Genomic DNA, 13,232 nt, shown 5'->3' on the forward strand with positions numbered 1-13,232 from the left:
TTGAACATCATCTATTCTCTCTTTTGTCTTTTGTATTCTTTTCTAATTTCGATCTGTTTGTGTTTTAGATTGTTGCTGCTCAAAGTGTGGTCCTCAGGTCAGTACTGGTCTGCAAACTGTTATTGGTCTGTAATGAACCAAGACAAATTCAGAGTAAACATTTAGAAGCTTTTAACAGCAACTTGATATTATCATGACATCTAAGCACATGATTTTTCAAAAAGAAATTCACGTTTACTGTATTTTATAGAAGTTTTTGTCTGCAGTAGATCGGCCATTTAAAAAATGGTCCTTCATCACCGATAGTTTCAAAAGTATATATTTTGTTAGACCTTCTTACTCTATTCTTTGTATCTCTTAACTGCTCTTACATATTTTATTTTCTTTCTTTGTCTTTCTGAACTGCATTTTAGATAGGTTTTAAAAGTCTTTCCATTTACTAATTCTCTGTACTGACTCTACTGTTTAAACTTTTACACTGAATTAAAAATTTTACCTATGTTTTTTATTTCTTGAGGTTTTATTTAATTCACACACATATTTTAAGCATTTCTATTACTTGAAACATCCTTATTGTATAATCTTTCCAGTAATTGAAATATGTGTACTCTAATTCTAACATCTCTTATTTATGTTGGCCCTCATTCATTGTGTCTGTTCTGTGATTTTTTTTTTTTTAATTGAGTAGAGTTTTTTGGAAAGTTGTTAGATTCTTTGAGGCCTGGATTGAAGTTATTTTCTTTCACTGAGAATTTACCTGTGCTTCCTCCAGGTGACTAGGGATACTGACAGTTTAAGAGCACTTTAAATAGATCTCCACATGAGATTTGTTGGCTTATGCAAGTAGTGTGAATTTAGTCTGAGAACCTTTGTGAAGTTTCCCCTTTGTGATTACAGTGTCAAGAGAATTGATAAAACATTCTTGAAATGACAAAATTATAGAGATGGCACATAGATTAGTGGTTGCCAGGGGTTAGGGATGGTGCTTTTGATAGACTTTTTAGGGTCCATCTCCTGAGCCTCGTGTAGACATTAAGATGTAAGATCAGTTTCAACAGTTTTAGGTACATACTCTCAGAATGAAAGCTGGTTTCCTAGGTTTGCTTATTCTACTTTCATTGTGTTTATAGCTTATGTGGATAGGGTACTTTCTTGCTAGCTAAGCAATTCATTAAAACAGATTTTCCCACTAACGTTAAAAAGTTGTATCTAGTAGTATCAAGGTATCTAGTCTGCCATACTGCTGGAAATCAGTGACCCATCTGTCTACAGTTTAGTCTTATGAAGTATGTTGCTATTTTTGCCTGTGCTCTCTTCTATTTTTGTTAAACTATTTTATCTCTTTGGTCCATCAGACTTCTTGTACAGACCCATTACAATCTATACCCAGTTATGTTTTCTCCTTGGTTTCCCACTGTTCCTTCACTGGTGATATTATGGTTTATTAAAGACATCGTGTGTTGTAGCTGCCATTCTTTCACTTGTGTCATTCTATCCTGTTTAAATACTATCTCTCCTTTTGACTCCAGCCGCTGCTTCTAGCACTGTTGACATTTTGGGCTGGATAATTCATTTTTGTGGGGGGCTGTCTTGTGCATTGTAGGATGTTAGCAGCTTCCCTGGCCTCTACTCACCAGGTACAAATAGTACCTCCCATTTTCTAACAGTTAAAAGTGTTTCCAGATGTTGCCAAATGTCCTTTGGGGGCACCATCTCCTGCGGTTGAGAACCACCGTTCTAGCTCTATATGAACTTGGCCTCAGTTGAAGAGCCTTCTTTGATGATTCCTGCCTGTGGCTTTTACCTTCTGGATTTTCTGTAGTACATATTGTCTGGATTGTACACTTGTCCCTATTACATTCGGTTGTGAACTTCTTTCTCTCTCTTCCTCCCCGCCCTCTGTGTGTGTGTGTGTTTGTGTATTTGTGTCTGTGTCTTTCTTGTTTCCCTCAAGTTCTAGAGGGTGGGGACTATGTATTTTACGTTTTTATTTGTTTGCAATTTTGGTCAACCCCATATACTTGTTAGTAGTTTTAAATATATCAATCTCTTGCTTTTTACTTATTTTTTCATTTTTTTATGTGGTAGTAATGGGGGTTTAGGAAATTGAATCATTCTAGAAAATGTGGAGAACTTTGAGGCATTCTAAATTGAGACTTTACTAATGGTAATGTTGAGACTTGCAGATAATAGAATTAATACCAATGTAACAATAGTGTGTATACTCAGTAATAACTCTGGAAAATTCAAGACAATGCAAGATAGTCACAAAGGTATAAGAAACATGTAATTTCTGTTAGATAGATCCATTATATAAGTAACCAGAAAAATGTGCAGTAGAGTAGCATTAAGAAAAATAGACTCAGAAATATAGAAAATGGAAGGATTTGTAGAAGCATGAAGTACGAATGATTAGTTCTACAGAATGAGATGAGCAAAGTAATCAATATGTCAGGGTAAATTGTTAGGAATGATGGATGTAGCATCTGGTTAGGAGTGAGTTGTGTAAAGCTGATAAATGTGATATATGAATGTTAGTAAGTTGAAAACAAGTTGGGCATAGAGAGGTTAGCTTCTTACTGTTAACTCAGGAGGAACATGTATATTTTGCCCCAGTTGGGAAAGATACAGCGCAGCTATAGATCCCCCCCGGCTTTTTTAAATTATCACCAAGTTCCAAGTAACAAAATAAATTAAAGCTTGAATCTAATTACCTTTATAAAGTGCTTTTCCTCATCTAGGCCAAAATCTTCATGAAAAAAATCGAAAGCATAATATGTTTTCATTGTAGAAGAATTAGAAAGCAAAGAAAGTTGCTTCCCAAAGCCTAAACCACTATTATCATTTAATTCTGTTCTCTTGATTTTTACATGGTCTCAGTTTCTCTCTAGATATAGATATAAAATGTGCCTGTATATAGATATCAGTGTATACTGTGTGTATATGTGTATGTTTGTAAGTATGTATATTTATTTAAAATAGGGATTATTTTATATGAAGCGTGTTATAGCCTATTCTTTTTCATATAATATTATGAACATTCTTCCATATCTGTAAAAATTTTTTGAAGTGTTATTTAGGGTCTGCATAGCATTCTGTTCTGAGATTATCCCCAAATTTATTTAACCATACACCTGTTGTTAAACATTTAGATTTTCTTCCGTAAATATATATACACACACATATACACATATGTATATGTGTGTATATATGTACACAACGTACATATACACATAGTTTTTTTTTTCCAGGTCTTGTTTTAAAAATTTTTTTATTAGAGTATAATTGCTTTACAATGTTGTGTTAGTTTCTGCTGTGCAATGAAGTGAATCAGCTGTATGTATAGATATACATATTCCCTCCCTCTTTGACCTCCCTTCAACCCCCACCCCCACCCCACCCCTCTAGGTCATCACAGAGCACCGAGCTGAGCTTCCTGTGCTTTATAGCACATTCCCACTAGCTGTCTGTTTTACACATGGTAGTGTATATATGTCAATCCTAATCTCCCAGTGAACCACTCTAATGAAAATTTTGAGTACATCTCCCATTTTCTTTGAAGAGTTGTTACCTCCACCATAGTCTGCCTCTCATAATTCGCTCCACAAAATCGTTCTCCCTGTCTTCCTTAATAAAAAGAATCCCAATTTTATATGTGGGCAGTATTACCAAATTTGGAGACTGTGTTTCCTATGCCCTCAAGTGGTTAGGTGTGGCCAAAGGACTAGGTTATGGTTGCGAAGCTGTAAGCTGAAATATGAGCATTAGAAGAGAGTGAGATGGGCCTTTCTTCCCCTTCCTTCGTGCTGCTCCCAATAGCCTTCTTGGAGTGTGAGGTGACTTTTAATAGAACAGTATATGGTAGAGCAAAAAGATGGAAAGAACTTGGATTCCTAATATTTGGAGCGGCCACATCAGCCTTTGATTGTCCACTTCTAGACATTTACATGGGAGAAATTCTCTCCCTTTGTTTTTTTCCTCTCTTAAGCCATTGTATTATAATTATTAAAAAATTTTTTTGTCTTGGGAAGGATATGACCTAACCCTAGCTGATAAAGGATGCCATTGTTTGATGCTCTGTGCAGTAATGTGATGGGTCCAATATAAGGAAACATGCATTGTGTCATGGTAGATTCTAGATCCATGTTGAAAACCAAAATCTACTTTGAGACTGGAGAGAGATTAATTGGCATTGAAAGGGAAATATTTGATATGTATTTTCTGGAGTTCTTTGATAATTATATTGCTGAATTTTGTTCTCAAATGATTTTAATAATTACCACAAATATTTCAGAAAATGTATGACAGCTTTTAGGCAAAAGAAATCACTAAGTATTGAAGATTATTAATTGTAGTGTATCAAAATAATCTCTTAAAGCCCTATGAATTTGTAATATTTATTAGATATCTTGGCTAGTCATTTAGACAGAGTTAGTTCATAAATGTGACTTTTAATGCTCTCATTAACTTTATTGGAAGAATTTTGACAAATGAAATTAAAAAAAATTTTAATTTATAACTTTAGACGTATTTTGGGGGTATTGATTCTAAGACAGTTACTCATAACTTTGGTGAAAGAAGTGAAGGATACACATTTAAAAAGTTACTAGACTATTTTTTGAGAAGTTTTAGGTTTATAGAAAAATTGAGCAGAAAGTACAAAGAGTTCCCATATACCCGTTCTCCACAGTATACACATTTTTATCCAGGGTGTTCCACACACATAAAAAAAGACTTTATATCCCTGAACCAAATGTGTCTTATTTTATAACAGGAAAACTGCACAGCCCTGAAAGACCTTTTATGCTAACCCAGAGTTTCCCACCCTCAGCACTATTAACACTTTAGGGCAGATAATTATTTGTTGTGGGAGACTATCCTGTGCATTGTAGGATGTTTAGCAGCATCCCTGATCTCTACCCACTAGATGCCAGTAATACTCTCTGGTTGTGACAACCAAAAATGTTTCCAGACATTGCCAAATGTCCCTTGGGAGGCAAATCACCCCCAGTTGAAAACCATTGCTCTGACCAATTTTCGAAGCTTTAGGATTTGCTGTATTTTTAAGGTGGGCTCAAATTGAAGGAGCCTGTAGTTCAGTGGCCCTTCACGTGAAGTGGTGTAGAAAAAGTTAGAATCTTCCTGCCCCTTGGGGACCGCAGGCAGCATACAGACAGACTCTTGCTGAGCCTCATTTTCCTTGATTGTGAAATAGGTAAAATATTGCCTAAGTTGTTTGAGAATTCATTGAGCTAGATTATCAAAATATTTTAATTTTAGTTTCTTTCTCTTCAGATGTTGTGCTATACTGTTTGGATTTATTCCCTTGAAAGTGTCAAACACTCATTACAAAGTTCTTATTTCTGTGGGAAAGGCTATCACAGTTTAGGATCTGCTATTTATGGACTTCAAGAGTACTATACTGTGGGTGGATAAAAACCTGAAATAAATGTTAAGTGAAGACTGACTTATGAGGTCAGTTGTGTTTTGTCTCTTTGTGGTGCTCCCATTAGGTTGTCACAGCATTCACATTGTAACGGTTAAGTGATCTCCTGTGTTATTTCAGGGACTGTGAGCTTCTCCATTTGTTGATAGCATTAGATGTCAGCCAGTCGCTTTGACCTTCAGAAGTTTTTGTCTTCACATCTGAAATCCCTCCAATTGTAACAGCTCCATTAGAGGAAGCCAGGCCTCTATCAGCTTGTGCTTAGTCCACTTAAGACTTCTAAAAACTTGACAAAGTTCACAACTAATAACCTCCACTTCCCGTTGCTACTTTACATGTAGAGTTATAAAGCATTGTTCACCAGTGAATGAAATACTGTCTATAATAATTAAGCTTATTCTAACTGTTCTATCCCTTGCAGAAAATTTCCAAACTTGGTGAAGATAGGAGAGCTATCAGAAAGACTATAGCACTATTGTACTGTAAGTATTGCTTTGAAAAAGAACTGTAAATTAAGAATATTTTAAGTATCCAGTTGTTTGGGGGAAAATATGTTAGGCAGAGTTATTATATGTAAAATATAGAAGAGGATATATTATAATCATGTTAATAATTTATAAGAACTAATCCTATGCAGTCTTTTAAAAATTGAAAATGTGTTCTTATGTACTGAGATGAGGATTTTACAAATAGCATTGAAAAATATTTCTAATTCTAACAAGGATTGATCTAGTTTATGTACATTTGCTTATTTAAAACTATCAGAATCCAAAGAATCATTGTAGTTTTGTAGGTTTGTGATTTGTTTGGGTGACTTATTGTTTAGGTTATTTTGCAGAATTATTTATTTGCTGATTTATTTATGTATTTCATTATTTATTTATTTGATTATTTAGTAAATTATTTATCTGATGAATTATTAATACATCTTCATGACATGCTTTAAATTATTTATAACTTAATTTTGAGTTTATTGCTTTTAGTTGCTGCATTGTTACTGACTAGTTTTGATTTTTTTCTTTGTGGTTCTTTAAAATTAAAGTATTAGCTCTAAGGCAAAAGTATATTCATTGCAATGCCCAGGGATTTTTTTAAAAAGTAATTTATGGTAGTGATAAAATTTCAGTTATGCTTTGTTTAGTTCTAAATATACCTGTTTAGGGTTACCCATGATAGAATATTTCTTTGTTGTGTGCATACTTATTGTAGAGTCACTTACAAATTAATGATATAGCCTATAGCCTGTAAAGTGAGACAGAACATATAAACCTCAGTCCACATTATCCTTGGTATCTCTAAATGGCAGGTCGGTATTTCTTACTTCCTATAGAATAGATAATGGAGTCTTAGTTATTTTATTTTAGTGGCAAAGCTATTTTACTACTGGAATATTTTTAGGAAAGCTCAGAGAAATGAAGTCCAACTTAGATTTGGATTCCTGAGATATAAATTTGATGTAGCCCTTTGTTTTTTTTAAATACCTGTTATATGTATATTTGGAAAGCAGCATGATGTTTATATAGATTTTTATATCAGTCTTAGTGACATACTTATTTTATACCATATCTCTTATGGAAAGTTTTATACCACTTTATTTTAATGAGCTAAAAATGTACAAGGTCTTTTATAAATGCCAGCTATAATTTCTCTGTCTTTACCTAATAATTCTCTTATGTGAAGTTTCTGTTTTTAACCAAATAAAGTATTTCTTCTTAGTTCTGTTTCGTAAGGTAGCACAAGTTATTAGTGTTCTCTTTTTGAATGGGTTTAATGAATAAGTTAAAGTAATTGTTTGGGTTAAAGGGTATCATGTGTACAACATAGCCTTTCTCCTGTGTTTGCTTGCAGTGAATTACTGTGTACTTTACAGTTTTAACATTTCAGAGAGAAGCAGCGTTGTACATTTCAAGTTGAACTATATGCTGTTGAAATATAGGGAAAATGACCTCTGTAGACAGGTTTCACTATAGAATTTTTTTTTTTTTTTTTTTTTTGCGGTACGTGGGCCTCTCACTGTTGTGGCCTCTCCCGTTATGGAGCATAGGCTCTGGACACGCAGGCTCAGCGGCCATGGCTCACGGGCCCAGCCGCTCCACGGCACATGGGATCTTCCCGGACCGGGGCACGAACCCGCGTCCCCTGCATCGGCAGGCAGACTCTCAACCACTGCGCCACCAGGGAAGCCCTCACTATAGAATTTTAAACTGTGCATATGTAAACCCAAATTTCTTATTTTGAAATATTGACTATATTAACGTTTAATTGGGATATTGCTTTAGTATCTTCATATGCTTGCCTTAAAGGAAGCGGTTTCATTTGATTTATATACATGGATTTAAAAATGTGTTTATTGTACATATCTGTGACTCCTCTGTTCTCTAGATGAACAGCCACAGATATTGTTAGATATGGACTTTTATTTTAAAGTGTGCTTCAGGATGCCACTGTGGACTTCTTTCAGAGAAAAAAGCTACCTTGTCCAATGTTGAATAAGACCTCCTATACTAGTTGTGTAATATACCCAGCCCACACTATAACATGTAGCTGTGTCATCCAAGTGATCTTTAATTGGAAGATACAGATACACATATGTGCACACACACACATGCACACATATGTGAAATTGTCTCCTGAATAATTTCTTAGGACTTGTTTTTGAAAAGAGATGTTGATGGAGATTGTCATAATAGTAGCTAGCATTTAGTGAGCACTTATTATGTGCAGGCACAGTGCTCACATCATCTTTTACATGGATTATTTGTTACTCTTTCCAGTGAGAGAAGTACAGTTATTATCTTCATTTTATGAATGAGGAAACAGAGACCTAGTAACTTGCTCTTTGCCACACAGCTGACAGTAAGTGATGGTGCTGGAATTGGGACTCATTTAATGTGACTCCCGAAGGTCCTTCTTAGCCCATTACAATTCTGTAATGTAGCTTTATTGTTGTTTTAACGTAGTTTTATGTAGTTTTATTTGTTGTATTACATTACAAATCTGTAATGTAATTATGCTACATTACAATTCTGTAATGTAGTTTTTCATCTGAGTTGTTTTCATTTGTTTGTTTGTTTATGGAGACTGTAGTTATTTATATCTCTGATAGACTTAACTTGCTAAGTATATTCAGTTTGTGTTTCATTTGGTCATCTTTTTTAAACAGTAGGTAGTACTTGAGCTTCTTGAATTTTCTGATTTGATTCTTCTTATAATCCTGTATAGTGGATCCGAATTAAATACAGAAGAAGAATTTGTGCCTCAGGGAGACTGAATGTTTGCCTGGTGGAAGTCTAACGCTCAGATCACTTCTTTTGACTCTTAAGCCCAAGACCATTTCCAGGGCTCTGTTAGGCCAAATCTTGGGTGATGTTGGTGTGAGTGCCATAAATAATTGCATCTGTATGAATGCCAGGACAATAGGCGTAAACTAGTACCATCCTGGGCAAATTGGGACCTCTGGTCACCTTAGTAACATCTCAGATTCCTATTGAGTAGTCCCTAACAGTGTTTATAATGCATATTTAAGAGCAATCTTAATTCACATGCAATATTTTAAAAAATATTTTATGATAAAACAAACGTCTTTTATGGCCAGTATTTATGTGTTTTTGTTAGCCAACCTAGGCAGTTTGTGTTTATGACTTTTATGAAGTGTGACTCTGATGTTTTACAGCTTTTGGAACCTATTTTCAAGGTGAAAATAAAGAGGAGGTATTACTATTGGGAACAGAAAGATGAGTATGGCAAAGTTGGTCATAATATAGTATATAGTTGTAAAGTTTTTCTTCGTATCATACATTGCAGGATTTTTAATACTTGTTTTGCTTTGTAAATCTTTTGATAAATGGTATATTTGACATTGTACGGAAAACTAATTCTATTTGTTATATGTTCAGAATTTATAATTTTATGTTAGATGATCCAGTAGTGTTTTTTTTTTCCTTAAAAAATCATGCCAAAGCATTTTTGAAAACAACTCTTTTTCCTTGCTGAAATTCTGTGTGGGAAAATAGGAATCTGTAGAAGAGAGTTGCTTAAAGGTTTTTGGTTTTTGTATAGTTTTCTTTTTAATTCCTTCTTGACATGTATTTAGTAAAGTCACAATTAGGTATTAAATTTAAATTTCAAGTTGTTTTGCATTTAGAGAATAGATGACTTGTTAAGTTGAACTAGGTAACCACACTGGCATATTTGTATTTTAATGAACATTAAAAAGAAAAATTCTTATGCAGTAGTTCTTATTCATACGTATGTATAATAGCAGCACTCTTTTTGTTCAGCAAGTCCTGTTAGGCCTTGTAACAAAGGTAAGAGCTTCCGTATATTTTGCCTCGAGTTTGTCACAGTATATGAAGCACTTGGCGAGATACTACTATAATTGTAAGAGTAATAACATAACTTATGTGTTGGCTCTGAGAGTACCTCCTTTATAATTATGACAAGTAAAAGTACAGCCAAAGGTCACGTTAAGCACAGAATTTCTTTCACACCTCATCCGTTATGTGGATAGTCTGTGAAGTAGTTTGCATCCTGCACTGATATTTTAAGACAGCAGCCTAAGGTTGTTCCCATGTAAGTGTTTGAAATATCTTTCCCTTACCTCCCGTGTGGTTGCAAAATTTGGCATGAATGTGTATTTGAATCCTGCACTAATTAAATAGAACCTTATTAAATTTAGAGTTTGCAGAGTAAAAAAGGGGACTCTTGTACTGCATGGATTTCCTAGGGCACTAGATAATACTGACACATAACAGTCTTTAATAATACTGAATCCTGTCCTGACTAAACGCAGTGTCTTAGTGTTGACCACCTTAGTATTGATGCTGCTCAATGAAACACTAAACCCAAACCACACAGCAACAACAAAAATAGAAAATAAAATCACACAAATGAAATTATAGAAGCATGCCATGCCTATACATGTACAATCTATTGATTAGATTCTATTTTTGACTTTAATTCAGCTAAGTAAAAGTTGGAGTATTGAAAAGGTCATATATAGGAAAGCTTTCTATTAAAAAACATATAAAGAGAATATACATCTGTTCTAGAGTGGCTAACAAATCTCTTTAAGTTAGCCTTAGTACACAATACCAAAAAATATAGGCTGAAGAAAGAATGTTTGGAAGAGGATAAAATTGCAAGTTATAATTTTTAGTATAATTGATAAAAATGTTTCTTTCTGTTTTTGAAACACATTTTTTCATATAGTTCCATACCATAGCATGCTTCTTTCTATAAGACTTCTAGAGTATGATTTCCAAACAAGGGTGGTAAAGCCCTATGAGGGGAATTTGGGAAATTAAGGAGTACTTTAGCTGGTCACAATAATTATAAGGAATGTTTCTGGCATTTGATGGGTGGGATCAGGGATGCTAGGTGTCCTGCAATGCATGGGACAGTCTCAGACTACAGAAAACTGTCCTGAGAACCACATAACTTTTGAATGTCTGCTTGCTTAAACTCTCTTCAAAGATAATACTTCAGTATGTAATATTACTGACAGTTGTTTGTAAGATGTTACATGAGCAATCTGATACTTTAGGGGAAGTTTGTGTTGAGGGGAATCTTAAGTAGAATAAAGAAATTCTCTCAAAATTGTATGTACTTCACACCTTCTTCCACTTCCTGATTTATAGCATTTCTAACTAGGTATTTCTGTTAAAAGTTTTCAGTTCAGCAATGCAGTTTACTGGAAGCTCTGTTACACTGGTTGCAAATATGTAACAGGATATTTAAGACTCTTTTAATAACAAACTAAATTTTAAATTAATGGATCTAAATTAAATTATTGAATTTTATTAGTTAATAAGGATTGTTTAGATATTTCATGATTGCCATCCTAAATGTTAAAATTTTGTTTTTAGAATGATAATAAATGCATTGTTAAAAATATATTTTAAAATGATTTATTTTTATGTTATATTTTTATGTTGTACCGCTATTACTCTGGTACCATCTCCAATAAGCAATCTATTATACAAACTCTCTGTAACTTCTTAAATTTCTTTACCCACTCCACTGGCAATATTTTGGGGGGATATAGTCTTTATTGTAGTATTTTAAACTACTAGAGACTTAATTCCTTGACAGTGTGGTAGGTTTTCTGGGATAGGTTGTAACCGCAGTGTAACAACCTTAGTATAGGTAATTATTTTGACACTACACCTAGAAATAAAACCCAGGTCAGTTGTACTAATAACCACATTTCATAATTTTCTCTGTTTCAACAGTATGTAATTTGTCTTGACCTTTTAATCTTTATTTCATTTAAGCTTATTTCTATCTTTCTCTTTCATATTCAATTTAATTTTTATCTGTAATCACTTATCTCAATACTAATTTTTATTCTAGAGTTCTCTTATACCTCTCCTGTTTCATTTTTTTGGTACTTACAGAGAATGACTTGTGATCTTTTTCCTCTTAGATCCAAGCTTATTTATTATATATAGATGCAAATATGTGACTGTTTTATTTGCTCTTCTTAAGTAGTTATGTCTAAGCATTTATGTAATGAAATAAATAATTATAAATTTTTAATTAATAACATGGTTTAGAATTAATTTTAATTTTGTTTTTTTTGTTTTGTTTTGCTTTTTTTTTTTTTTGGCTTCACCAACACTGCATGTGGGATGTTAGTTCTCCAACCAGGGATTGAACCCATGCCCCCTGCAGTGGAAGCGCGGAGTCTTAACCACTGGACCACCAGGGAAGTCCCTGATTTTTTTGTTTAAAGAGACATTCTATGTGTAGATTTTATTAACTCTGAATTTCATTTCAGAACAGTACAGGGAATGAAAGGGGCATTGGATCTGGTGGGATTGAGAACCACTGTTTTCAAAATGTGCACTTATTCCTTATAGCTCTTCTAACTCTTATGCTTAAAAGATGCTTGCAGATTAGATTGGAGCTTCTTATATGGATGAAAAAAATGTCAAAGCCAACAATTCACATAGGATTAAATATTTTAGCATAAACACTCTTCTAGTTAGGAATATATGGGCTTACTCTGATTTCTTTGATCTTTTTTTTGATTTCTTTGATATTTTATAAGTGAAAATTTGAAAAATAACTAATGCTAACCAACCATGTACACACTCATTTTGTTGTTGGCTTTTTAAGTGAAACCTAATTATAAAGTAATACAGTTAAACCCTATCTTGGATGAAAATGTGTGTGTGTGTGTGTGTGTGTGTGTATACATGCATTTTTGTATAATACGGTTTTGCTTATCTTCAAAGTGACACTGTTTATAGTGCATGTGAGCATAACTTGAGAGATGAATGTGCAATAGTTCGGCAGTCATTTGATCCTGGTGTAATGTAGAGACTGTCATCTGAAGACTAAGAGCCGTTGTCATGGGGGTTCCCTCTAATTTCAGTGGCATCTTTGCTCAAGGAATACTTGCTCCTTTTTTTTTTAGTTGAAGTGTAGTAGGTGTATAATATAAGAATACTTGCTTCTAATTGCTTCCTCTGGTATTATTTCCTATTTGTTTAACTGCTACTGCCATTTTCACTCAGAGTTATGCTGTGGTGTTCTCATGTGTTCTAGAAGAAAGTCAAAGATTTGATATCCTTGGAGGTTGGATCGCTTTTCTCTTTTCCTTATATGTGAATCCCAACTCATTGTCTTTTTTTCTGGTTTAACTTCCTCATTATATGAAAAAGATCTTAGGGAGGGTTGAAGTGTCTTTATTTTACTGTCAGACATGATTAGTGGTTTGGTTGGGTATAGAATTTTACGTTGCAGCATAATTTTCTTTTAGAATTTCGAAGACTTTGTT

General features: G+C 33.8%; 1 protein-coding gene across 2 annotated transcripts in view; it reads left to right on the forward strand.

The window, feature by feature from the left end:
* TBC1D5 (TBC1 domain family member 5) overlaps positions 1 to 13,232 on the forward strand; it is a 538,167-nt gene that overhangs the window by 48,389 nt on the left and 476,546 nt on the right. For both annotated transcript variants that reach the window (XM_082654224.1, XM_082654225.1), the window contains exon 2: positions 5,868 to 5,928. The gene's annotated coding sequence lies outside the window, so the exon portion shown is untranslated. The remainder of the gene's footprint in view (positions 1 to 5,867; positions 5,929 to 13,232) is intronic.

Source organism: Grampus griseus, assembly GCF_964374135.1.
Source record: "Grampus griseus genome assembly, chromosome: 5".
Lineage (NCBI taxonomy): Eukaryota > Metazoa > Chordata > Mammalia > Artiodactyla > Delphinidae > Grampus > Grampus griseus.